This window comes from Lepidochelys kempii, chromosome 1 (genome assembly GCF_965140285.1).
Source record: "Lepidochelys kempii isolate rLepKem1 chromosome 1, rLepKem1.hap1, whole genome shotgun sequence".
NCBI lineage: Eukaryota > Metazoa > Chordata > Testudines > Cheloniidae > Lepidochelys > Lepidochelys kempii.
Genome location: NC_136380.1, coordinates 322,311,665 through 322,339,033, shown reverse-complemented (window position 1 = coordinate 322,339,033; position 27,369 = coordinate 322,311,665). Strand labels below are relative to the sequence as shown.

At 40.3% G+C, this 27,369-nt stretch overlaps 1 long non-coding RNA gene across 2 annotated transcripts in view; it reads left to right on the top strand.

Moving 5' to 3' along the window:
- LOC140906896 (uncharacterized) overlaps nucleotides 1–26,971 on the top strand; it is a 57,845-nt gene extending 30,874 nt beyond the window's left edge. The window contains exons 1-4 of one of the 2 annotated variants that reach the window (XR_012157292.2): nucleotides 16,078–16,214; nucleotides 21,642–21,706; nucleotides 24,596–24,735; nucleotides 26,559–26,971. This is a non-coding gene — a long non-coding RNA (uncharacterized LOC140906896). Of the gene's footprint in view, nucleotides 1–16,077; nucleotides 16,215–21,641; nucleotides 21,707–24,595; nucleotides 24,736–26,558 lie in introns of those variants that run through there. The other variant, XR_012157293.2, reaches the window with a different exon arrangement.
- The last annotated feature ends 398 nt before the right edge of the window (nucleotides 26,972–27,369 follow it).

Sequence of the window (27,369 nt, the reverse complement as noted above, 5' to 3'; positions counted from 1 at the left end):
CCAGAAAACACCATCCTGGCCACTATGGATGTAGAAGCCCTGTACACCAACATTCCACACAAAGATGGACTACAAGCTATCAGGAACAGTATCCCCAATAATGTCACGGCAAACCTGGTGGCTGACCTTTGTGACTTTGTCCTCACCCACAACTATTTCACATTTGGGGACAATATATACCTTCAAGTCAGTGGCACTGCTATGGGTACCCGCATGGCCCCACAGTATGCCAACATTTTTATGGCTGACCTAGAACAATGCTTCCTTAGCTCTCGTCCCCTAACACCCCTACTCTACTTGCGCTAAATTGATGACATCTTCATCATCTGGACCCATGGAAAAGAAGCCCTTGAGGAATTCCACCATGATTTCAAAAATTTCCATCTCGCCATCAACCTCAGCCTAGACCAGTCCACACAAGTGGTCCATTTCCTGGACACTACTGTGCTAATAAGCGATGGTCACATAAACACCACCCTATACCAGAAACCTACTGACCACTATACTTACCTACTTGCCTCCAGCTTCCATCCAGGACACACCACATGATCCACACACCACATGCCAAGCTCTGAGATACAACTGCATTTGCTCCAGCCCCTCAGACAGAGACAAACACCTACAAGATCTCTATCAAGCATTCTTAAAACTACAATACCCACCTCCTGAAGTGAAAAAACAGATTGACAGAGCCAGAAGAGTACCCAGAAGTCACCTACTACAGGACAGGCCCAACAAAGAAAATAACAGAACACCCCTAGCTGTCACCTTCAGCCCCCAACTAAAACCTCTCCAGCGCATCATCAAAGATTTACAACCTATCCTGAAAAATGATCCCTCTCTCACAGATCTTGGGAGACAGACCATTCCTCACTTACAGACAGCCCCCCAACCTGAAGCAAATACTCTCCAGCAACCACACACCACACAACAAAAACGCTAACCCAGGAACCTATCCTTGCAACAAAGCCCGATGCCAACTCTGTCCACATATTTATTCAAGTGACACCATCATAGGACCTAATTACATTAGGCACTTCATCAGGGGCTCATTCACCTGCACATCTACCAATGTGATATATGCTATCATGTGCCAGCAATGCCCCTCTGCCATGTACATTGGCCAAACTGGACAGACTCCATGCAAAAGAATAAATGGACACAAATCTGACATCAGGAATCATAACATTCAAAAACCTGTAGGAGAACACTTCAACCTCTCTGGCCACTCAGTAAAAGATTTAAGGGTGGCAATTTTGCAACAGAAAAGCTTCAAAAACAGACTACAACGAGAAACTGCTGAGCTTGATTTAATATGCAAACTAGATACCATTAACTTAGGTTTGAATAGAGACTGGGAGTGGCTGGGTCATTACACATATTAAATCTATTTCCCTACGTTAAGTATCCTCACAGCTTCTTGTCAACTGTCTAAATGGGCCATCTTGATTATCACTACAAATGTTCTTTTCTCCTGCTGCTAATAGCTCATCTTAATTAGCCTCTTCCTTCTCTGTATGTGTGTGTGAGATTATATATTTTACTATATGTTCCATTCTATGCATCTGATGAGGTGAGCTGTAGCCCACAAAAGCTTATGCTCTAATAAATTTGTTAGTCTCTAATGTGCCACAAGTACTCCTATTCTGTTTGAGCCATAGACAGAAGCACAAGAACAGCTCAGGCATATATATGGCTTTGTCATATGAGAGGGGAGACCGTCTTTTTTCCTAAAAAATAATTAAACAGTCTATATAGGGTTCAGCCTCCAGCCTTTGACTGACACCCCTTCTATACTGATGCCATTAGAGTCAGCCAGCATGGCCATTACAACTTGAACATCTTCCCTGAAATGCCAGTGCTGCTACCTCATGTGGGATCAGAGGTAAAGGCAGAAAACTGCAAAGCAGAAATTTTTAATCCCATTCAGAATCCTTAGAACAAGCCTTTAGTCAAAATTCTTAAATGATTAGGAAAAAAGTCTGGTTCTGGGAGTTTCAGTACGGCTGCCTTTCAGTGAGAATCCCACTAGAGAAATATGCCCTAGCAGCAGTTCTAAGAAAAACCAATGGTAGGTGATAGGTTGGCCAGATGCCAACATGCCCTCCTTGGCCTGTGGAGGTGGATTAACAGGATAACAGTTCAGATGGGGATGTTTTCTGACAAACCTTGGCAAGTGATTGGAAGATTTAGTGATTTAAAGAGACACATTTTGGCACCTTACTGTAGAGAGGCGATGGAGGAGATGGCATGTACATATACCCATGAGGGGGAAGTGAAAAGCAAGGATTGACTGTGAGACAGACGTATGCTAGACAGGATTTGAACTTTCCCATATACTGAAATTGTTGAGATTCCCCAGCAGCTCTCCAGCTCCCCACGGACACTCAAAGGAAAGCACATACACGATGTTTGCCAGTATTCAGTTTAGCTGAAGCAGAAATTCTTAGGGACTCTCCATGTAATCAGAGGAGATGCCTGGGCATAGGAGCGCGGCTCTGACCACAGTGCATGAGGGTGTTGAAGAGGGATGGAAAGGTGGTTTAAAGCTTACATTTGCACTGCTCTGTACCAGGCTGGTTCCCATTTGCTGGGATAGAGCAGCCCTTAGTTTGTTCTACCAGATACCAGGTAGCAATTGGCCACAGCGGTCCAAAAGCACAGCTGATGATCAGTAAGATAAAGGGTCATCCAAACCCCACTCCTCTGGCCATGCTATGCTGGTAGCAGGGTGGGCGAGCAGAGAGAGGTTAAGCCACTTTAGGGCACTATGTTAGCAGAGAAGGGAAAAGCAGCTGCACCACACTAGAGACTTTAATACCTTTGACTAGCTGTGAACTGGTGTGCACTCCACAGCAGCCTGGGTAGAGCTGGCAAGGCCTGAAGGTATATCTACACTGCAGTGAAACACTCGCAGCTGACTTGTGTCAGCTGGCTCAGCTGCAGGGCTGTAAACTTGCAGTGTAGATATTCAGGCTGGACCTGGAGCCTGTTCTCGGGGGCCCTCCCTGCACTCTAGGATAAAGGAGGTTGTCATGGTCAAGGAGAAAGTCTAGGGAGAGAATAAGCCATGAAATCCTGCCCTGGAGTAAGGAGTCTGGCAAGAAGTTGGGAGGAGTGAAGTAACCATGGGGAGTAGAGTGAACTCCAGAGGTAAACCCAGAAACAGGCAAGAGAAGATAGAGAGTCTAGGTAGGAAGGAAACGAGAGAAATAGTAACAGTAACGGGGACTACTGGTTATAGGGTCCTTGGACTGGAACCCTGTGTAGAGGGTGGGCCCAGGTTCCCCTGCCAGCCACTGGCATAGTGACACAGAACCCTGAGCTGGGGCTGAACACCATCTGGAGACAGCATTTGGACCATTGTTCTGTTGGACTTTATAACTCTAGAAGGGGTGGAGTAAATGGTAAATTGGCCAGAGGCCAAGTTGACCAGAAGGGATTATCGCAGAATGAGCAACAAGCAGCAAGGGGACCCCCAATGCAGCAAGAGCTACATTCCCAGATCTAGATGCAAGGAGGTGCACTAATGGTGAGTGGCAGCCCCATTACACTAGCCTTGGAACTGACATTAAATACTTTCCTGGAAAAAAAAATCAGAATCCCTTAAACTTGTCTGACATAGATGCCAATGCCTGTTTGCAGATACTGAGGAGAAAAAAAAATGCACATTTCAAGGGCTCTTCAGGGAAATGCAGGTAGTTTTAAAGATGTTTACTGCCAATGAAACTGGAACACTTAGCGCTAAGAAGGAAAAGAGTGTTCCAGCTCTAGCTGAGCTATCAGATATAAATGCTAGTTCAGAAGTCCCTGCAGCTCAGCAGGAAACTTCAGCTAAGGAGGTACCAGAGAGTTTCACAGCAGCTATAGTAATAAAGGTACTGGAAAGGTACTGAATGCGTGCCTAGAAAACCAGTGGTAACGTTTTCTGGATCTAATGAAGAGAAGCATACCAAACCTTGCTAGCTATTAGAGAAATAATAAGAAATGGAAGGACTGTAAACAGTGGAAGTCAAACAGACAACTAGTTTTAGTAAGACTGAGTGGTGCCATTTTTGCATGCAAACCAATCAAGTTTCCAGGGGCATTATTTGTTTAGAAGTGAAGTTGGACAGAGAATTAAAAGAGAGGAAAAACAAGAGTTAGCAGCAGCGAGTGACAGAGCATTGAGAATGGAATATGGAGCTATTCACGTCCAGGTAACTCATATCCAGCCCATGTTGGCATTGCCATGATGGTTCCTTGGTGGCATATGTGAAATGTGCTGATGCTGTCAGCTGATAGGTGTCTCTATCACAAAATGTGCCATCAAAATTGCAACCGTTGTTGGCAGTCCCAGATGAGAGGCCATTGACTGAATTAATTAACAATCAACTCATCTTCTAGGGTGTTCAAGACAAGTGGCACATTAGCATAATGGGCAAACATATTCTGCTGAGCTCCCACTGTATCTGTTCGATAGTAGATTCCAGTCCCAGTGCTGCAATCTGGAATCCGTCAGGAGCACTTACTATGTGTAATGGAATCCTCAGTAGAGAGTAGTGGACCTGTAAAAACGACTAATACAATCTGACAAGATGACAAAAATACATATTTAACAGAGAATGGATATTAAGGGGGGAAAAATAAGATTTGAGAACTGGAAGATATAGAATCGAAGGGAGGTCATCTAGTCCAGTCCCCTGTACTCAAGGCAGGACTAAGTATTATCTAGACCATCCCTTACAGGTGATTGTCTAACCTGCTCTTAAAAACCTCTAATGATGGAGATTTCACAACCTCCGTAGGCAATTTATTAAAGTGCTTAACCACCCTGACCGTTAGGAAGTTTTTCTACTTAGTATGAGTCCCTGTAGTGGCATTAAGATATCACATGATGTGTGGACTAGAGATAGGTCACTTAAGGTAAAATATCAGATACTTACCTGTATGTCTTTGATCTTGTTTTCTTCTGATGTTTCATGTGTCAGAAATAATTCCATAGTAGCTTTTTTTTTTTCCTCTCTGCATTTTGATACTTGTGCCTCTGGGCAAGGCCAGGAAATAAACAGACTTTTGAAACGCAAGGAGTGAGCCCTCTGAATGCTTTTACATTTTTCTATCTCCTGGATCACTTAGCTTTGACCACCTCTATAATTGTCCTTAGCAACTCTTCCCTGGTATTGTTTGAAGAGGGAGATGGCAGTCTAATCTATGCCCAACATTTCATTTCCAAGTATAGTATATTTGGCTGGGTGTCCTCAGAGCTTAAAGTACTTTCTCTGCTTGGGCCAACCATCAACTGTTTTCTGGTAACAGTTCAGATACTAAGTTCAAGTTGCCTTAATACAAATACATTTTATTTAAGGTTTTAGAGAAATAGAAAATAATAAAATATTTACAGATTCCAAGGCTTGAAGGGGCCATTGTGATCATCTGGTCTGAGCTCCTGTAGAACACAGGCAATTGAATTTCCCCAGAATAATTCCGAGATATTATATTATATTAATTAATTAATTTATTTTTTTTAAATCCAATCCTGATTTAAAAATTGTCAGTGATGGAGAATCCACCAGGATCCTTGGCAACTTGTTCTAATGGTTAATTACCCTCACTGTTACAGGCATACTTTTTTTTTTTTTTTTTAGTTTCAGTCTGAATTTGTCTAGCTTCAACTTCCAGTATTTGGATACAATTAATTTAGGCTTGAATAGAGACTGGGAGTGGCTAAGTCATTATTCAAAGTAACCTATTTCCCCTTGTTTTTTCCTACCCCCTCCACCCCCACACCCCCGTTCCTCAGACGTTCTTGTTAAACCCTGGATTTGTGCTGGAAATGGCTCACCTTGATTATCATACACATTGTAAGGAGAGTGGTCACTTTAGATAAGCTATTACCAGCAGGAAAGTGGGGTGGGGGAAGAGAAAACCTTTTGTAGTGATAAACACCCATTTTTTCATGGTCTGTGTATATAAAAACATCTTCTGTATTTTCCACAGTATGCATCCGATGAAGTGAGCTGTAGCTCACGAAAGCTTATGCTCAAATAAATTGGTTAGTCTCTCTAAGGTGCCACAAGTACTCCTTTTCTTTTTGCGAATACAGACTAACACGGCTGTTACTCTGAAACCTTTGGAACATGTTAGACCTTTCTCTGCTAGATTGAAGAGCCCATTATCAAATATTTCTTCCCCATATAGGAACTTATAGACTGTAATAAAGTCACCCCTTAACCTTTTCTTTGTTAAACTAAATAGATTGATCTCCTTGAATCTGTCACTACAAGGCATGTTTTCTAATCCTTTAACCATTCTTGTGGCTCATCTCAGAACCCTCTCCAATGTATCAACATCCTTCTGTTGGCACTGTGAGCACAGTATTTCAGCACCACTTGCACCAGTGCCATCCCAGCATCACATTAGCTCTTTTGTCCAGAGAGTCACATTGGGGGTTCATGTTCAGCTGATTATCCACCACGAGCCCCAGATCTTTTCCAGTTATTGCTTCCCAGAAGAGTCCCGCATCCTGGAAGTATGGCCTACATTCTTTGTTCTTAGAGGTATACATTTACATTTAGCTGTATTAAAATGAATATTGTATACTTGCACCCAGTTTACTGAGTGATCTCGATTGCTCTGAATCAGTGACCTCCTCTTCATTATTTGCCACTCCTTCAATATTTGTATAATCTGGAAACTATCAGTAGTGATTTGATGTTTTCTTCCATGTCATTAATAAAAATGTTAAATAGCGTAGGGCCAAGAACCAATCCCTGTGGGACCCTTTTGGAAACACACCCACTCAATGATGATTGCCCATTTACTATTGCATTTTGAAACCTATCGGTTAGCCAGTTTTTAATCCATTTATTGTGGCCATGTTAATTTTTTTAAATCAAAATGTTGTGCAGTACTAAATCAAACACCTTACAGAAGTCTTAGTATCTTATATTAACACGATTAGCTTTATAAACCAAACTTGCAATCTCATGGGGAAAAAGGATATCAGGTTAGTTTGACAAGATCATAGAATCATAGACTTTAAGGTCAGAAGGGACCATTATGATCGTCTAGTTTGACCTCCTGCACAACGCAGGCCACAGAATCTCACCCACCCACTCCTGTAGCAAACCCCTGACCTATGTACTGAAGTCTTCAAATCATCATTTAAAGACTTCAAGGTCCAGAGAATCCTCCAGCAAGTGACCCGTGCCCCACGCTGCAGAGCAAGGTGAAAAACCCCCAGGGCCTCTGCCAATCTGCTCTGGAGGAGACTTACTTCCCAACCCCAAATATGGTGATCAGCTAAACCCTGAGCATGTGGGCAAGACTTGCCAGCCAGGCACCCAGGAAAAAATTCTCTGTAGTATCTCAGATCCAACCCTATCTAACATCCCATCACAGGCCATTGAGCATATTTACCGCTAATAGTCAAAGATCAATTAATTGCCAAAATTAGGCTATGCCATCATACCATCCCCTCCATAAATTTATCAAGCTTAGTCTTGAAGCCAGATATATCTTTTGCCTCCACTGCTCCCCTTGGAAGGCTATTCCAGAACTTTACTCCTCTGATGGTTACAAACCTTCATCTTATTTCAAGTCTAAACTTTCTGATGGCCATTTTATATCCATTTGTTCTTGTATCCACATTGGTACTGAGGTTAAATAATTTCTCTCCCTCCCTGGTATTTATCCCTCTGATATATTTATAGAGAGCAATCGTATCTCCCCTCAGCCTTCTTTTGGTTAGGCTAAACAAGCCAAGCTCTTTGAGTCTCCTTTCATAAGACAGGTTTTCCATTCCCTGGATCATCCTACTAGTTCTTCTCTGTACCTGTTCTAGTTTGAATTAATCCATTTTAAACATGGGAGACCAGAACCGCACACAATATTCCAGATGAGGTCTCACCAGTGCCTTGTATAATGGTACTAACACCTCCTTATCTCTACTGGAAATACCTCACCTGATACATCCCAAGACCACGTTAGCTTTTTTCATAGCCATATGACATTGTCAGCTCATAGACATCCAGTGATCAACCACTACTCCGAGGTCCTTCTCCTCCTCTGTTACTTCCAAGTTTTGCGTCCCCAGTTTATAACAAAAATTCTTGTTATTAATCTCTAAATGCATGACCTTGCACTTTTCACTATTAAATTTCATCCTATTACTATTATTCCAGTTTACAAGGTCATCCAGATCTTCCTATATGATATCCCAGTCCCTCTCTGTATTGGCAATACCTCCCAGCTTCGTGCCATCGCAAACTTTATTAGCATATTCCCACTTTTTGTGCCAAGGTCAGTAATAAAAAGATTAAATAGGATTGGTCCCAAAACCTATCCCTGAGGAACTGCATTAGTAACCTCCTGACAGTTCACCGTTCAGTGTTACCTGTTGTAATCTCTCCTTTAACCAGTTCCTTATCCACCTTTCAATTTTCATATTGATCCCCCGTTCAGTGTTACCTGTTGTAATCTCTCCTTTAACCAGTTCCTTATCCACCTTTCAATTTTCATATTGATCCCCATCTTTTCCAATTTAGCTAATAATTCCCCATGTGGAACCGTATCAAATGACTTACTGAAATTGAGGTAAATTAGATCACGAATATGATTAAAGGCTTAGAAAATGTGGCCTATGAGGGAAGACTGAAAAATTGCATTTGTTTAATTTGGAGAAGAGAAGACTGAGAGGGGACATGAAAACAGTTTTCAAGTACATAACGGGTTGTTACAAAAAGGAGGGAGAAAAATTGTTCTCTCTAACTTCTGAGGATAGGACAAGAAGCAATGGGCAGGTTTAGGTTGCAGCAAGGGTGGCTTAGGTTGGACATTAGTAAAAATTTCCTCTCAGGGTAGTAAAACGCTGTAACAAATTGCCTGTGGAGAGGTTGTGGAATATCCATCATTGGAGATTTTAAAGAGCAAGTTAGACAAATACCTGTCAGGGATGTTTCTAGATTATACTTAGTCCTGCCATGAGTGCGGAGGACTGGACTAGATGACCTCCTGAGATCCCTTCCAGTCCTCTGATACTCTGACATGGTAAAATGTCTGCAATCCCCTCTAACATTTTTATAAGCAATTTCCCTTTACTTGTGTTCTCTCATTCACTGTGTGCTTAAACCAAAATGTAATGAAGAACATTCATTATTTAATTGTATGATTTAAATAGCGATCTCTCTTATATCAGCCACAAATTGGTAAACTACTGTTGGATAAGGAAAAGTGTAATTCTTTGAGTTTTGGATCAAAAGTTCCTCAGGAAATATCTCAACTTGACATGAATCCCTGAGTAGCTACGTTTTTGTTCAATATAAAATGGCATGTATGCAGACAACTGTCTATTAAGGAGACTCATGTGGGTTGCATATTCCATCCAGGTTGCAAAACAGCCAGTGTTCATGAAGGTTGCCTCATATGGGACCTAGATCAGAGTATTTGAATAACTACAGTGGAACCTCAGAGTTATGAACACCAGAGTTATGAACTGGCCAATCAACCACACACCTCATTTGGAACCCAAGTACAGGCAGCAGCAGAGACCAAAAAAAAAGCAACAAATACATGTAAATGACCAAAAAAAAGGGGGGGAGGGGCAAGCAGCATTTTTCTTGTGCATAGTAAAGTTTCAAAGCTGTATTAAGTCAGTGTTCAGTTGTAAACTTCTGAAAGAACAACCATTACGTTTTGTTTAGAGTTATGAACATTTCAGAGTTACGAACAACCTCCATTCCCAAGGTATTCTTAACTCTGAGGTTCCCACAAATGCAAATACTATACTTTTATTATTACTTTAACATGTTGATCTGAAGATAAAATCAAGTTCTTAATTGAGGAAGTAAATCAGCATTTGGTCTATACTTTGGTTCTGTTACTATCTAACTGTACTGTCATCTGCTTTTCCCAATAACCGTTCCTCAAATGCATGACTAGTTTAGTACACAGTATATGGCAATTGTAAGGGTATAATCACATGTTTCAATGCTAGCATTTCAAAAATCATAGACATTAGTAAATGACATGGAGTTAAACCCAGACAACAATGCACTTGTCTCTTAGTTTATCTTTTCACCATGAAATATTAATAAGCCAGCTCTACCACTGCTGCTAGCTACTGCTACATGAAATACTTTTGTATCATCAGAGCAGTGTAATTTACAAAATGCTTGTCTCCTGAGAAGAGCCTCAGAAGAAGGTGCTCTGTATTTCTTTCATATTTTCAAGGCAGCCTGGTATGGAATTTTTCTTACTTGAATTCCCCATTTTCTTCTTTGTTTGGTCTATGGTATATTCACTTTAATTATAAATCCCTTTTCATTGGTATCTATTATGAAAATTCATTAGGTGGGTTTAATTTTCCACAATGAAATGGCATAGTTCTGAGTTGCTTCAGAGTTTTCTTTGGAACCCTACTAATTTAAATTATGTGCAAAGAAATCTCACTGAAATATATTAATTCAGGAGACTGGAAAATGAGTCATCTTAAATATGCTTCCTGTTCATGCCTGTTTAATTGAACAATGTGCGTACATACACCATATCTGTGGTGGGGATATCCACGTGATAAACAGCTTTTAACATTTGCCTTGATCATCTCACTTGCACTCTATCATCTAAATCTACCTCTGCTGGGAGTATTTCTAAAATTCTAAGGATGAAATCCTGGCCCCATTGCAGTCAATGGTAAAACTCCCTTAGATTTCATCAGGGCCAGGATTTTACCTCATATCTCCAAGCTAATGCAAGCAGTTTCCAATGAGAAAACCTATCTAATACATTTTTTTCTTCCTCCCTTCAGCCTCATCTCCCAGTTCACTCGTCTGAGATGCAGGACAGGCAGTATTCTGTCCTATACAAATGACAGTCTTAAGAGCAGATATCTCACACCATTTTATTGCTAGGGATTGGTGCTACATACCATTGGACAGGGGAGATTTCCAGATTCCCAATGGAACCCAACATTTGCTCCTGACTCTAATAGGTTCTGAGAGGACCTTAAAATCATGACATTAGGTACAGAAAATCAATTTTTGACAATTATAGAAGTTTCTGAAATGGATCAGTTATTTTTCACTATGCATCTTATTCAGTGTTTATCACCACGGTATCTCTCAGCACTACACGTGTGCAATGTGGTAAATAGAACACATGCTGGTGTGGTATAAAGATTTGATTTACACTCATTGGGGATGACCTGTAGAACTCACAGGTGGTCTCATCACTCATGAGTAATGTGAACATTTTGAACTCAAGCTGATAGAAACTGGATGACATACCACATTCATACGTATTCTCTCTCTCTCTCTCTCTCTCTTTGTCATATTATATACTTTGTATCAAATAATTTATGTTGGTATTGCTTAAGTATATGCACCTAGCACATTTTTGGGTGCTGTATAAATAAAAGTATTAGTATCTGATCTAGTTTTCACGTAATGGCAATTTGTTAAATAGTTTACTATATTCCTTCCCTTGAAAACTGCTTCTTCATGACTATATGTCAAAATCAGTCTAGGATTCATGTGTTGTGGGGTAATGTAATTTTCTTGGACAGGTAAAGAGTCACAAAGAAACAGACATTTTTCAAAAAAATGAAAATAAAATAGCCAGTTAAAGATCATTTAATCTCAAAGACACTTAGTTTAATCACACTTTTCAGCAAATATTCTGAGAGGTAACTGTAAACATTTGAAAGCATGAGGATTTTCTTCTTCCTCTCGAGTTTACTAGGGAGGATAGGATCAGCTTAATAATGGAACCATGATCTTAATGACAGAAGGGCTACCTTCTTCTCCATAATAATCAGCTACACACACCTGCAAAGCTGAGAATTGAATCCTATTCTTTCAGCTCCAGAAACACTAGATGACCTCCTGAGGTCCCTTCCAACCCTAACCTTCTATGATTCTATGATTTACCCCATTTGAGGTAAGTAACCAATCTTGCTATAGATACCAATTAGCTGTAGAAATACCCCTAATGTTCTTTCTGAGCAACATGCAGCTAACAGCAACACACTCACTTACACATATAGAGACTAGTCCAAAGGAAAGACTCCTATTGACTTCAGTGAGTTCTGGCCATAGTGCTCAGTCATGCTCCCACTAAAGTCAATGCCCAATCAATCAATCAGTTAACAACTGACACAGGAGTGGGCCCATAATTCCCACTGAAACCAAAGTATTTGGCCCAAAACTATCCATAACAAACATAATTGAGAACTTTGCTTAACTTTGTCAGATGTAGCATGGAATTAGTAACCTTAGAGAAGCTGTGACAGTGAGCCAGCGAGGGTTAAACAACCAGTAGGCTAAGTGATCTAAAGATCAACCTTTAAGAACATATTAGGGAAGTACTGAAACGGTAAACAGGGCCATTTCTTGTAGATAGCTATCAAAGCCATCTTAGATGCACTAAAACCTTTGAAATGTAAACCTATATTGTCACAGAATTAGAAGTAAATACTAATTGTATTTGTCTGTGTTTACCTATATCTGTTAGGAATTTAACAATGTGATCTAATTAGCCGGTAGATGCAAAACTTCGGTTCCTGTTGGTAATATTTCATCACTATATTCTGTTGATTCAGAGATCAAAAGGGAATATTGTCAATTAGATGAAACGTGTGGTGTAATAATATCATTGTTTTATTTCTCTTTTAAGTTTGTAGTACACTACCTGTGAACCTTTGAATGGTGAATTGCCTTATGCTAATCAATGCAACTAACTACCAGTGTATAAATAGGAAATAGAAAGTTTACTTCAAAGCAACAATGTATATTACCTATTCTTCATCCAAGGAATGCCTGTGGTATTATCTGCTGTCAAGAGGATATTGTAGCCTGCCAGAGAACTCTAGGGCCTGATCCTGTCGTCTCAGATCTGCTTAAGCTTTGTCAGGAGAAGTTGAAGTCGCAAGACTGAGCTATCCAGCTCTATTCTGGATTACCCTGCAATTTCTCATGGAAGAATTTAAATACATGGCCTGCCTATTGCACTATGACTTAATGAATTGATTCTGGAAGGATTTTTTGCAAAACAGCAGCTCAACATCTGTGCTATGAAACTGACCTAAGGACTTTATTCATATCTCTGTGTATAATGATCTTTTAACCATAAGAAATCTCTTTTCTTTTTAATACAATGGAGATTAGTTAATAAGAATTGGCTGTAAGTGTATATTTGAGTAAAATCTGAAACACAGAGCATAATGTGTCCAATTTCTTGGGGCTGGTAAAACTTTATATATGGTGAATAAGATTTTCAGTGTCCTCCTCATATTTGATTTGGCTGTCTGGGTGGGAGCCCAGGGCTGGGTTGCTTTAAGGGAACTGTATTTTTGGTTTCTGGATAACCAGAAAAGTGTTGCAGAAGCTGTTTTGTTGCTGGCTCAGTGAATCTAATTATTAGAATAAACCATCAGTTTTGAGGATTGTCTGCCCCATTCTTTGCAGTTTGCCCTGACTGAGCACTCTCAGTGAGGCCCCTCCAGCAACCACGGTCATAGCAGCCTTCTCAGATTAGGGTGATTTTATGTGATTCAGAAACTGACAAAAAGAACAAGGAGTACTTATGGCACCTTAGAGACTAACAAATTGATTTGAGCATAAGCTTTTGTGGGCTAAAACCCACTTCATTGGATGCATGCAGTGGAAAATACAGTAGGAAGATATACATACACACACAGAGAACATGAAAAAATGGGTGTTGCCATACCCACTATAATGGGAGTGATCAATTAAGGTGAGCTATTATCAGCAGGAGAAGAAAACCTTTTGTAGTGATAATCAGGATAGCCCATTTCCAACAGTTGACAAGAAGGTGAGAGTAACAGTGGGGGCGGCAAGGGGGTGGGGGGGAAATAAGCATGGGGAAATAGTTTTACTTTGTGTTATGACCTATCCACTCCCAGTCTTTATTCAAGCCTAATTTAATGGTATCCAATTTGCAAATTAATTCCAGTTCAGCAGTCTCTCGTTGGAGTCTGTTTTTGAAGTTTTTGTTGTTGTAATATTGTGACTTTTAGGTCTGTAATCGAGTGACCAGGGAGATTGAAGTGTTCTCCGGCTGGTTTTTGAATGTTACAATTCTTGACGTCTGATTCGTGTCCATTTATTCTCTGTCTGGTTTGGCCAATGTACATGGCAGAGGGGCATTGCTGGCACATGATGGCATATATCACATTGGTAGATGTGCAGGTGAATGAGCCTCTGATAGTGTGGCTGATGTGATTAGGCCCTATGATGGTGTCCCCTGAATAGATATGTGGACACAGTTGGCAACAGGCTTTGTTGCAAGGATAGGTTCCTGGGTTAGTGTTTTTGTTGTGTGGTGTGTGGTTGTTGGTGAGTATTTGCTTCAGGTTGAGGGGCTGTCTGTAAGCAAGGACTGGCCTGTCTCCCAAAATCTGTGAGAGTGAGTGATCATCCTTCAGGATAGGTTGTAGATCCTTGATGATGCATTGGAGAGTTTTTAGTTGGGGGCTGTAGGTGACGGCTAGTGGCGTTCTGTTACTTTCTTTGTTGGGCCTGTCCTGTAGTAGGTGACTTCTGGGTACTCTTCTGGCTCTGTCAATCTGTTTCTTCACTTCCGCAGGTGGGTATTGTCAAACTGACAAATTTTCTTTGACCTTTGCAGAACTAGTCTCCCTTTACTGCAGAGTAAATATGGAAATGTCCAAACTTAAGTTATAAGGGAGCGAAAATAGGGCTTTAAAATGGAAGCTGGTGGCAATTTTAATTTTTGGAAACCTACTACCTCTCCATAATACTAGAACTATCATAGGCTGGCAAGAGGAAAAACTAGATGATCGTGTTGGTCTCTGCTTCCAGTTACTAAAATACTATATATTCCCTAGTTTAGATATACAATGAATTCTTTTCTCCTTTTATTTGCAGTGTTCATGGCTTTGGCCAAGATTCTGCTGTGACTAGTAACTAACCATCCATAATTTAATTAAATGTAATTAGGTGACTACTTGCAATTTTGGGGGACAATGGAGTAGTTTCTGGATGCAAATCTCTGGTTTTACCAAAAGAGATTAAAGCACAAGTGCTGAAATACTATTAGAGATGTATATGTATGACCTATAAGACTAATGCTGTGTAATGACGTCGTTCCTTTGTTTACTTTGATCTTTTGCAGTTCTTTCAAATTAGGGCTTTTCTACTAAGTCTTAAAAGTATTTAAACTCTAATAGAAAAGAACCCCTGTGGATAAATTAGCACTCTCAAGGTATCTTTTAACTCACTATTATCTCTTCCCTGGAGAATGACTTAATTACAGCTACATTGTATGCATTCTATGTTGTCTAAGACTGTTGAAAGTGAAACCGCTAGTGGAGAGGAACAGGCATCATTTGAAGCTGATAATGAGTTAGGCATCAAAATCTCACCTAAACTAACACTTAGAAATCAGCCTTGATGGTGATGATTAACTGATGTCTATTGCACATCTATAAATAACACCCCCCCCTTCCATAATTGCTGTCATTTTGCAGAAAGTATTTTCACCTTGCCTTTTGAAGTTAGAATAATCAGTGTCTTTTTTTTTTTTAATCAGGAAAGCAATTTGCAAAGTTGTTAGATCAGAAGCAGTATATGATACCTTGGTGGGCAATTTAAGCACAGATGTTTTTGGAAGATAAATTTGCCACACTATTCTCAAACCTAACCCGACAACGGTTTGTAGACCATCAAAATTGAAGTTTGCATATTTTGGTGGGTAAAGAATCTGAAGTTCATTTGCAAAAAGAATATTTCACTGCATGCCAAAAGGATTAACACTCAAGACGGCAAAGATATTGAGATGGAGGCACTTGCTGCCCGTTGAACTTTAGGAAATGAAAGATTTGAGTGAGGGCCCTGGGCATGGGAGACCTGATATGTTAATCCAACTGCCATTTGATATTAGAAAACAAAAGTGATCGCTTGTCATGACTCTTCCTCTTTATTTTTGAGTAGGTTTTATTTAGAACTTCTCTTTCACCAGTGTCGCAGCTGCTTTTAATCCTGTATCTTGCAAAGTCAAAACATTTTTATTTTCTCTTATTCTGATGAAAAACAGAAGCACTCAAATAGCGGTTCCTGTTGGCTAGACATCACACTGTATGCAAGCCCCCAAGTCTCTAATAAAAATAAGGAGATGAATACTTAACCAGTCTCATTCATAACGTCAAATGGGGCAGATTCTCAGCTGGGCGATCTATTGCAACATGCTTTACAAAGGTAGGTAAGCAGAAAGTGACCAAAGATCTATCTTGTATGATATTCCCAAGAGCTTCTTTTAGGTCATCTGAGATGGTTTATTATTTTATTTATTATTTATTTATTTCATTAATCAAAATCTTTAGGGTTTTTTAATAACTACAAAATGTTCATGGTGACCACAGAACAATTTCTACCAAGAATAATAAAATAGCTTGAAAAAAACAATCAATCAGGTGAAATGAGTGTTCACTCTGATAAATGGGGTGGGCGTGAAAAGTTGAATGAGTGTAAACAATATCCGAGGCGTTCTTTTGCTCTGTATGAGTTTTAACAATGCTTGTTCAGGGTTTTGTGACAAGTTATTCAGAACACAAAGTCACTGGAAACAAATCCTCCATTATGAAAAATATCCATGTATCACTACTGAGTCACACTCTGGCACTCATGACACCTGCACACCTTTTAAGAAACATTGTGCTTTTGGTATGGCTTTTTCATCATCCTAAGAATTGCCTCCACAAAAGTGTCCTGACTGTAGATTTTGAAAATATGGTCATCTTAAGTAAAGATTACTATTCTATTTTAGAGGCAGAGGGAAATTGAGGCACAGATGTGTTAAGTGATTTGTCTAAAGTCACAGAAGTAGAGATTCACAGAGGCAGGAGTAGAACTCGGGTGGCCTATCTCACAGGGTATCTCTATGCTGCAATTAAATACCCAGGCCTGGCCCATGTCAGCTGACTCAGGCTTTGTCTACAGGGCTGTCAAATTGCAGTGTAGACATTTGGGCCCAGAGTGGAGCTGGGGTTCTTGGACCCTCTCCCCATGCAAGATCCCACCTCTTGGGCTCCACATTGCAATTTTACAGCCCTGTAGCCTGAGCTACACGACCCTGTATCAGCTGACTTGGGCCAATCACAGGTGTTTAATTCCAGTGTTGACATGCACACAGTTTGGTCACCTATCCAGGAGACCATATCACTTGTGTTTTCTTTTAACACACAAACTGCTCCAGAACTCACAGCTAGTGCCAATGGCCAGAACTAACCTTAGATCTTCATCTGGTAAAAATACCATAATGATGGGTGCTATAAAAAATCCAAGATAGTTAGAAGTAGGGCTGTGAATTAATCACGGTTAACTCAAGTGATTAACTCAAAACAAATTAACTAGATTCAAAAAGTCACGATTAATCGCAGTTTTAATCGCACTATTAAACAACAATAGAATACCAATTTAAATTTATTATACATTTTTGCATGCTTTTCTACATTTTCAAATATATTGATTTCAATTACAGCACAGAATACAAAGCATACAGTGCTCACTTTATATTATTCTTTTTGTTTAAAAATATTTACACTGTAAAAAAAGATAAACAAAAGAAATAGTATTTTTCAATTCACCTCATAAAAGTCCACTCAGTCCTACTTCTTGTTCAGCTAATTGCTAAGGCAAATTCGATGAAGTGAGCTGTAGCTCATGAAAGCTTATGCTCAAATAAATTGGTTAGTCTCTAAGGTGCCACTAGTACTCCTTTTCTTTTTGCGAATACAGACTAACACGGCTGCTACTCTGAAACCTAAGAAAAACAAGTTTGTTTACATATACAGGCGATAATACTGCCCACTTCTTATTTACAGTGTCACCTGAAAGTGAGAACAGGTATTCCCATGGCACTGTTGTATCCGGTCTTGCAAGGTATTTATGTGCCAGATATACTAAACATTCATGTACCCCTTCATGCGTCAACTTGTAGGCTCTAAAGTTTTACACAGTTTTGTTTTTCAGTGCAGTTATGTAAAAAAAAAAAAATTCTACATCTGTAAGTTGCACTTTCATGATAAAGAGATTGCAATACCGTACTTGTATGAAGTAAATTGAAACGTGCCATTTCTTTTGCTTATCTTTTTTTACAGTGCAAATATTTGTAATAAAAAATAATACAAAGTGAGCACTGTATACTTCGTATCCTGTAGTGTAATTGAAACCAGTATATTTGAAAATGTAGAAAAGCATCCAAAATATGTATAATAAATTTAAGTTGGTATTCTATTATTGTTTAACAGCGCAATTAAAACTGCAATTAATCGTGATTATTTTTTAATCTCGTGATTAAGTGCAATTTTTTTTAATTGCTTGACAGCTGTAGTTGGAAGAGATTTCACTATTTTCTCTCAGACACATTCCCACCAGGATTATACACATCTTTTACTGGAAAATTAGACAATTGCATGGCCTTCTTGCTGGTCATAACTTTGATTGACAATGAAATGCTTCAACTACTGTAGAATATGTTTACCCACTTTTTGAGTAGGGCAGACTGCTGAGAACTTATACATCAGTACTCTTTACCATTGAATGGCTACCTATACACTTCTCGAGGTGCTGGTTAAGGTCTTAGTTACCTCAAAGGCTGCCTCTTTGCCTATGCCCAGCCACCTCTCGTGTTTATGGCAGGAATGCTGTGGGTGTCTGTCCTGAGGTAAAAGTTAAGTCCCAGTAACAGGCTGTGACCTCTAATTAATTCCTGTCAGACATATATCAGAGCCTGAGCACTCTTAGGCCCCAATCCTGCAAGCTGCTCTGTGCAGGGGTCCTCTTCAGTCACAAAAGTCAGGATAGCTCTCTCTGGGCAGTGGGGTCAGCTCATATGATCCATACTTTAGGGTCATGGCCTTAGAATGCACTGTAAGATGCCTCTCTTTTTCTAGGCTTTAGAAGAGTGGTGGGCAATCTGTGAGCCACAGGTGGCCCATCAGGGTAATCCACTGGCAGGCCATGAGACAGTTTGTTTACATTGACCGTCTGCAGGCATGGCCGCCCACAGCTTCCAGTGGCCATGGTTCTCTGTTCCTGGCCAACGAGAGCTGCGGGAAGCGGCGCGAGTTGCCCACCACTGCCTTAGAACCTCCTGGAACTGAACCTGCTGGTGACTCTCAAGTTTCTGTTAAGGTGACCTAATTTGCTGCTGTGTTTAGAGCCAAAATTATAGATCTGTATTCCATAAAGCTACAACAGCCATGATTCTGCTCAGATCTCAAAAGGGTAAAAAAATGAAGGCACAAATGAGCACTGTCTGACCACAACCAGGTACGCTCCAGCTGTGTCTTGCACCCAGCACTCCCCTATTCTTGACGTTGACAGTTGCTCTCCCTCGTCACCTTCCAGTGGATTAGAACAAATTACATTATTTAAAGAAAAATAAAATAATCAAAAGATACGTTTGTTTTATGAGGAACTATAATGCTAATAAGGATGTAATGAAAGGAATAAAACTAAGAAAATGCCATAAGGAAAAATAGTTGAAGGTAGAAGATCTTTTTTCCTAATTAAGAAAATTCGCATTCATGTAGTGAGTTCTTGGCTGCTACCCCAGTGAGTTGTGCTAGTAGTGTACACTTGAGAATTTCTAATAAAATTATTCATTTTGGGTTGTTAACTGCTCGTATTTTAAACTCCGTTATGAAGGTAACTTTTGATCATAAATGGCTAGGTACTGTGTAAAATCATTATTAAAAAACTCAGAATGCAAAGCAGCTTAGAACATATTCTGCTCTTAGTAGAGCCTCTCCTTGCCTATAATACCAAATTAAAAGACCCCCCCCCAAAAAGGGGGGGGGGACACACCAACCAACCACCTCAAAAAAATTGTCTCCAAAGTCAAGATAATAAACCAAAAACTCGCCTGACTAAAACAGTCTTGCAGTATGAGCTTGGCAAACTCAGGCTCCTGTTCGTTTTCTAATAAGTATCCTTATAGCAAATATCCTTTATTTTGAAGACCATGGTCTTGATTCTGATCGCACTTATGCTAGTATAAACCAAGTGCAAGTCCGATGACGTCAATAAGAGTTACATTGGAGTAAACTGTTGTGGCAGCAGCCCCTGTAATTTAATTACTGCTTGTGCTAGTACCCCATAAAAAGTGATGCCACTGATTTCAGTGGCAGCAAAAGCGGGCCCAAATGAGAAGAGAGAGGCAACAGCACCATCGAAAGGTAGACTGCTGCTTTTCATAAAAAAGACGAGACTGTTGTTTTTGATGTGTCAATGCACGGGACAACATTTGGGGGAGACAAAAATCTAGATGGTTTAGCAACGTTCTTACAAGGCTCCATCAGGGTAGTAGGTCAGTTTCTGTTTCCTGGAAAAGTAAGAGAACCAGATGAACATTATGTATATAAGTAAAGTTACATAGTGTTAATATGGGGCCCAGTCATGAAATCCTTACTCAGGCAAGACTCCCACCTGTATGCAAACAGATGCAGTTGCTACTCACATAAGCTATGTGCTCAGGTATTGGGAACTCTTCTTTTAAACATTTAGGGCAAAATGATGGCTGCTTAGAGCACTGAAAGAAGGGCATGCCTGCACTCCAGAGCAGAGGAGAAGGAAGGATTAAGGTCTTTGCTATCATAGGGCCAGATTTTTAAAGGTATTTAGGTGCTTAAAGATGCACATAGACACCTACTGGGATTTTTCAGAAGTGCCCAAGTTCCTAACCCCCACTGGTTTCATTAGGAGTTAGGCACCAAAGTGCTTTTAAAAATTGCACTAGGTGCTTAGCTGCATTTTTAGGCACCTAAATAACTTTTCACATCTGGCTCAGGGTGGCTGGTATGTGCAGACTACAGTGCTTTTTGCTACGCCTGTCAGAAAGGGTGTGTAGCCTATGCTCATACTACCATGCAGCTGCCTGCAGATGTGCTATTAAGGGTGGGGGATTGATTGTCTCCCCCATATGGCTTCTGCCCTGTATGCATATGTGCAGAGGACAGGACAGGGTCTCTCAGCATCCTCTCCACTTCCTAGCACATCCATGCAGGGCTGGGGCATAACTTGGCCTTTAAATTCCCCAAGCAACATCCTTTCCCCTTGTCTTCACCCCCTTACTTTGGTATTTCCTAGTGAATGATGCACAATTAAGTGCATACATTTAATTGAGACCCATATGCCATGCATTCCTTTATCTATTTGTCCAGAGTATATTAAAATCACCACCTTTATGTGTATGTGCATGTCCTACCCCCTTTAACAAACTGACACCAACCAATAAATAACAATAGAGAAGCATAAGCATTTTCCTCCCCTCCTTGTTCATACCCAAAAGAGCTATATCCAAATTCAAATAGCATTTTAACAAAAGAATAGCACTGTAAGCTCTTCAGGGTAGGGACTGTCTCCTCTTCTGTGCTTGCATAGCTCCTAGCACATTGGTACTCTGTTCTCTATGTAAGGAAACATGTTCTACAAAACCTTATAGGAACAGCTTACTGATGCCAGTTAGACGAGCCTCTGGGAAATTTTAATGTGTGAGTATGCAGCAGACTTTTTGCTTAGTTTTTCATTTAGAAATAAATACACATCATTTGCACATTTGAATGAAGCTCATGTTTTGTTATCAGCTGCTGGCGTCTCCTTTTCATGTTATGTTCCCTACAGGTCTGGAAAGTTATTATGCAAAGAAAGAAGAGGAATATGAAATATTAAAAGCAGATACTATTCAGGTACCTGCTTTCTATCTCTCACTTTCTCTCTGAGTAAATTCCATAGCAAAGCATGAAGAAAGATAGAAAATTTAAAAATGAGTCGATCTTAAAAGGCCTGTGTAACAGATTTTAATAATAATTACTTGGAGATCAACTGGAAAAAATACAGAAAGCCTTTGTTTTGTTTTAAGGACATTGTCGATCAGGCCCAACTGAGTAATTACTATTTCTAATTGCAAAAACTAATACAACTCATATAATGTATAAAAATATACACGGCATGCAACACAGATCTTTTTTAACATAGTTGTAAGTCTTCTATCATTAGCCGGGCAAGGAATTTGGATGAAAGTTGACTAAACCATAGTGGTTAGAAAGAGCAGTGGACTAAGAGTTTAGGCCAGATTCTCAGTTGATATACATTATCTTCAGTGGAGCTGCATTGATTTACTCTAGTTGAGTACATAAGCTCTGGCTCCTGGATTCTTTTCCTGATCTGATTCTCTGGCTGACCTGGGGCAAGTCACTTAACTTCTCGGGCCTTGTTTACAATAGAATTTTTTTCCTAAATTTTCATCAGTGGTAGCAGTACATATGGACAAAGTAGCATCAGTGGCCACTGGTGTTTTAATCACCATGTCATTTATTTTGACTCTGAGCAGGATTAGACAATGGATATGAATAATACTCATATTATGCACTGAACTACCATTACCTTCACACCCCCATTGGGTGTTGGAAGCATCCCATGGTTCTCCTGTGATCTTATGCTGACTCTGTGCACCATGGATCATTCAAAAGGCTTGCCTAAGTTCATAAAAATAAGTGCTGTTTTTGAAACCATAGTTTAACAACTTGTTCTTGGCTATGCTTGCAGCTAAACTGTGTTTAGTAATGGTTCAGATGCTTCATTGTTAGGGCCCTACCAAATTCATGGCCATGAAAAACGCATCACGGACCATGAAATCTGGTCTCCCCCAGTGAAATCTGGTCTTTTGTGTGCGTTTACCCTAGATTTCAGAGGGGAGAGCCATGTTTCTCAAATTGGGGGTCCTGCCTGAGAAGGGAGTTGCAGGGGAGGTTGCGGTATCACCACCCTTACATCTATGCTACCTTCAGAGCTGTGTGGCCGGAGAGCAGCAGCTATTGGCTGGGGGCCCAGCTCTGAAGGCAGTGCCATTGCCAGCCGCAGCACAGAAGTAAGGGTAGAAGCATCGCAAGCCCCCCTACAATAACCTTGTGACCTCTCCACAACTCCTTTTTGGGTGAGGACACCTACAGTTACAATACCATGAAATTTCAGATTTAAATTGCTGAAATAATGACATTTACTATTTTAACAATCCTATGACAATGAAATTGACCAAAATGGATCATGAATTTGGTAGGGCCTTAATCCTTGTTCAACCCATTGTCAGCAACAGTTAATTTTCCTAACACAGACCAGGCATTCAAGAGATAACTAGCATACTTAAGCAGAAGATTCTACTAACTCATTAATTTTTCTGTTGTCCTTCACCTTTGTTTGTGTCTGTCTCTTGAAAGAAGCAGTGTGTTAATTTGTGCTCCTCTGTGTTCGTGCTGTGACATATCTTGATCACTCATCCAGCCTTGCCTCTGGTCATCTCCATCCACCTGAGTCTTGTTTCAGCATCAGAATGTATAGAGGTTTGCCTAGGCTCTAGGCCCTCATAAGGCAAATTAAAGTTGCTGGAGAACTGATTTACAACTGCCTCTCGACTAGGCAGGCCATTCATCTGGTTTTCAGCTGGACAGTGTTGCTTTTCTAAGGTTGTCCCCCAACCAGTACTGAGACAAAACTAGACGTGGCATTGGATGGGAGATGCCATTTTGAAGAGTGCACTGCTTCCCCGCCCCTGGTGTGACGCAGTGCATTAGAGGTCACACTGGTGGGGGCGGGGTGGTGTGTTCTTCAAAACGGTGTCCCCTCTGTGGCATCACTTCATATGGTCACACTGCTGAGGGAGGGGCCACATTATTTCCAGAAGTAGCAGACAGTCCAGTATTCTGGGGATGCGTGAGTGGCCACCCTGTGTCTATTTAAGTTTTTATGCCATACATTCCACTCTGGTATCTAAGCACCTTCTGGTAGCACAGCAGGCAATGAAACTAGCATCAGTCACATATGTTTTTCCTTCTTGCATGGGTGCTCTCTCGCTCTCTCTTTCTCTCACTTTTTACTTGTTCCAAGGTAGCCAGTTTATTAGGGCTGCATGTGATTTCAGTGTTTTCTTGATGATATCCCTCTCATTTATACAATTACCACACCTCCTCCAGAACCTAAGATCTGCATCACTTTCTGTGATAGGATGATATATCTGTATTTTGCCATAAATTAGAGTCTGACATAATTCTCCTTGAACAGTTTTGGAGTGTAAATCCAAATTAGCCAGCTTGACAGGGCAGTATATACCAGTTTATTTCTTTACATTACAGATTGGATGAGGGCCGAACCAAGCCTATTTTTCTTGAGAAGCATCTCACACAAATCACTTGTAGCAGATTATGCAGTGAGGAGGACAGGAAAACTTGGTGGGCTGGAAACTGAACAGGCCACAGAAGTTTCTTCTGAGAAACCACATGGGTGAAAACCCTTATAGTGTTTGCTATCTGAGTGGTGTTTATAATTGCAACAGCAATTCTTAAAATTCTAAATAGATGTTGACTGGGATAATTTACTAATTCTATGATTGTGTCCAGCCATTTCTGTCTAAAAAATAGAATAAAACACTTCTGAGTGTATGTGGCTGCTTTGAATCATTACAGTGATAGTGACATCAGAGGCATAGGGCAGATCTAAGACTTTACTACAAATGTAGGAAGCATGATTATTCATATGACATGTGACACTCCCTTTAGTTCTAACCATCCGTTCCTACATTGTAGCCTGAAATACAGCTCTGGGCAGAAGGACAGCACAAAGTCTATGCACCCTGGAACTGAAGTGTGCAGGGCACCACACGGCTGAATTTCACCCACAGCACGTACATTCACAATACCACAATACATTCCCAATACCTTGTAAGGTAATGACGTTTGGAATTTATTTGCAATCAAAATAAGTTTAGGAAAAATACTTTAAAAAATGGAAGAGCAATTTAGTAAAGTTTTTTATCAGCTTGTCATAGCTGACGGACTAGTCAAAGTTCAGGGTCCTGGGCATGCTCCAGTTGGGGGTAGAAATTCATGATGGAGTATGGTATTTGATCTGACGCATTCTTGTTTATTTACAAGGGATTAACAATGTCCGGCTTCTGCGAACACAGGAGGAGCCAAAAGCAAAGGGGCAATTTCTTAGATTGCAGGCCCCTTTCAGCCAGTACCCCCGACCTTTCTCTAAGCTTCTCCCAGGTCATATCATACTTACAGGCTGCTGCTTTGTTTTCTTTCTCCGCTCTCGGTCTCTCTCTTTCATGTCTTTGCTCTGTCTTGCCTGCCCGCCCCCCCCCCCCCCACGGTCAGGAAAATGCCCAATTGAACACCCTGCCCACATGATGTTTGTTTCTGGGCATACTCTAACGGTACATCTACGCTGCAAAAAAAAGCCTCTGGCCAACTGACTCAGCCTCATGGTGGAAGAAACTGCAGGGTTAGGGTTATGGGCTACTGATATCACCACAGGAGACTTAAATTAGCCTCCTGTGGGAAGCATCACCCAGCATGACCTGAGTGGCAATTTTCTCACAGCCCACTGATGGGCTGGCACCAGTATTTAAGCCAGGAAGCCATGACAGGGAGTTGTCTGAGCAACTATACACACTGCCCACTTGTCTTGCTTCAGACCCTGCACATGAGAGATCCCAGACTCTGGCTTCTGGCCCTGCCTGCCTCCTGATGCACGGTTCATACTGTACGACAATGTACGGTCGGGACGCCATTTGTCCCGATATTGCGGCTTTGGCCGCTCTGGCTTTTTTTTTTCCTTCCCCCATGTGTCCCGATATTTTCTCCCTTACATCTGGTCACCCTATCTACACTGGTATGTTTAGCCCCATCACTCAAGCCTCATGAGTCTGTCAGCTGACCCAAGCTCTGAGTCTCGGTGCCAGGGTTTTTTCCTTGCAGCATAGACATACTTTTTGTGCTTTGTTTGAGGTGTGGCCCCTTAACTTCTCTTGCAGCAATCTGAAGTGAATGATGCATTCACATATCAGTTTTGTTAACTCAACTCATAACAAAGTTTAACCCAGCTCATAATTATAGTTTAAACATAGTAAATAATAGTGTAGACAGATGGGACTTCCTCAAAGAAAACAAGCTCATTCAAGCTATCCTAAATGGGATCCAAGCAAAACTGTTAGGCCCCATATTCAGCAAAACACTTAAGCATGTGCTTAACTGTAAGCATGTGTTGAAGTCCATTTTTATTCAACAAAGCACACTTCAAGGGTATATGTAAGCCCCAATGACTTCAATATGACTTAGGCACATGCTTAAGTACTTTGTTGAATCAAAAAGTTCATGGACAGATATGGATATTAATAGCCATATCCCTCTATGAACTTTTATAAACAAACAAAAAACGTTATGGAGTTCTGCTTTTTATTTTGTGCGGGGAGTGGGGGAGTAAGAGGTGGTTTTTTAAAATTGTCTCTGAAATGAAAATACAAACAAAATGGGATTCATAATTTTTCTTTTGCATGGAAGATCAGCTCTTCCTGAATATCAGGCTCCTTTAAAGTGTCTCAGATTGAACAGTGAAAAGCTGACACTCTCAAAATTGCAAATCACTTTGGAAAAGTGTAGCTCTATTACTGTATCATTGCTGATTTTTGCTCTACCTGGATAGGCCTCCTTAAAAATAAATGGTCTAATTAAAGCAAGAGTAAACTTTATCATTTCTCTGCAGAGTAAGCCAGTAGCAGCTACCCTGGATAATCCCCAAAAGCAATTCTTCTGTGTACCAATGGCGTTACAAGCGAAGATGATTTTGAGAAACAGTAATAAGAATATTGTCTATCTTGATGCATTTGGTTCTAACCTCAGTGGGAGACCAAACTAGTAACTGCAATTATTCCTAATAGATTGGTAGAGTTTTTTATGCTCTAATTCCTACTGCCACAACAATAGCCCAGAGATGATAATGTCAGAGAACGCTAGCTTTTGCTCAAATGTTATTAGACTGGTCTTGGGCTTCAGAAAATTGCACTTTTTATGTAATAGAAGATGAAAATATCAAAAAAGCATGTGTTCTAAATAAAGTCTGTTGTTAACTGGCTGCCTGCAATTGCCTTTAATGTCTGAGGCAATTCTAGTCAAGTAACATCATGGTACATGTAATAAAGATATCATGGCAAAAAAGTACTGTGTGTTTGTCTAATCTTTTTCCAATGCGTCTCGTTTACTTGGATCAGACAAGTTGCCTGGTTTTCATTTGTGGGTTATTTAGTTTGGCAAATAATATACTTTAATTCTGAAAATGACTCAAGTTAAATTAGCAAGGTAGCCTTGTATATGCTATTATATCTACAAAGGCTGGGAGTTCTGTACTTTTTCTTTGTGAAACAAGAATTTTTTAGTTGAACATTGATAGCTAAGTAAAGGTCATCTCTTCCTTTTTTGCTGTGTAATTGACTTGGCTGCTTATGCTCTTTGGCAAACAGTATATTAATTAAACTCACAGATTATACTAAACTGACAGCTGTTACAAAACCTAGTGT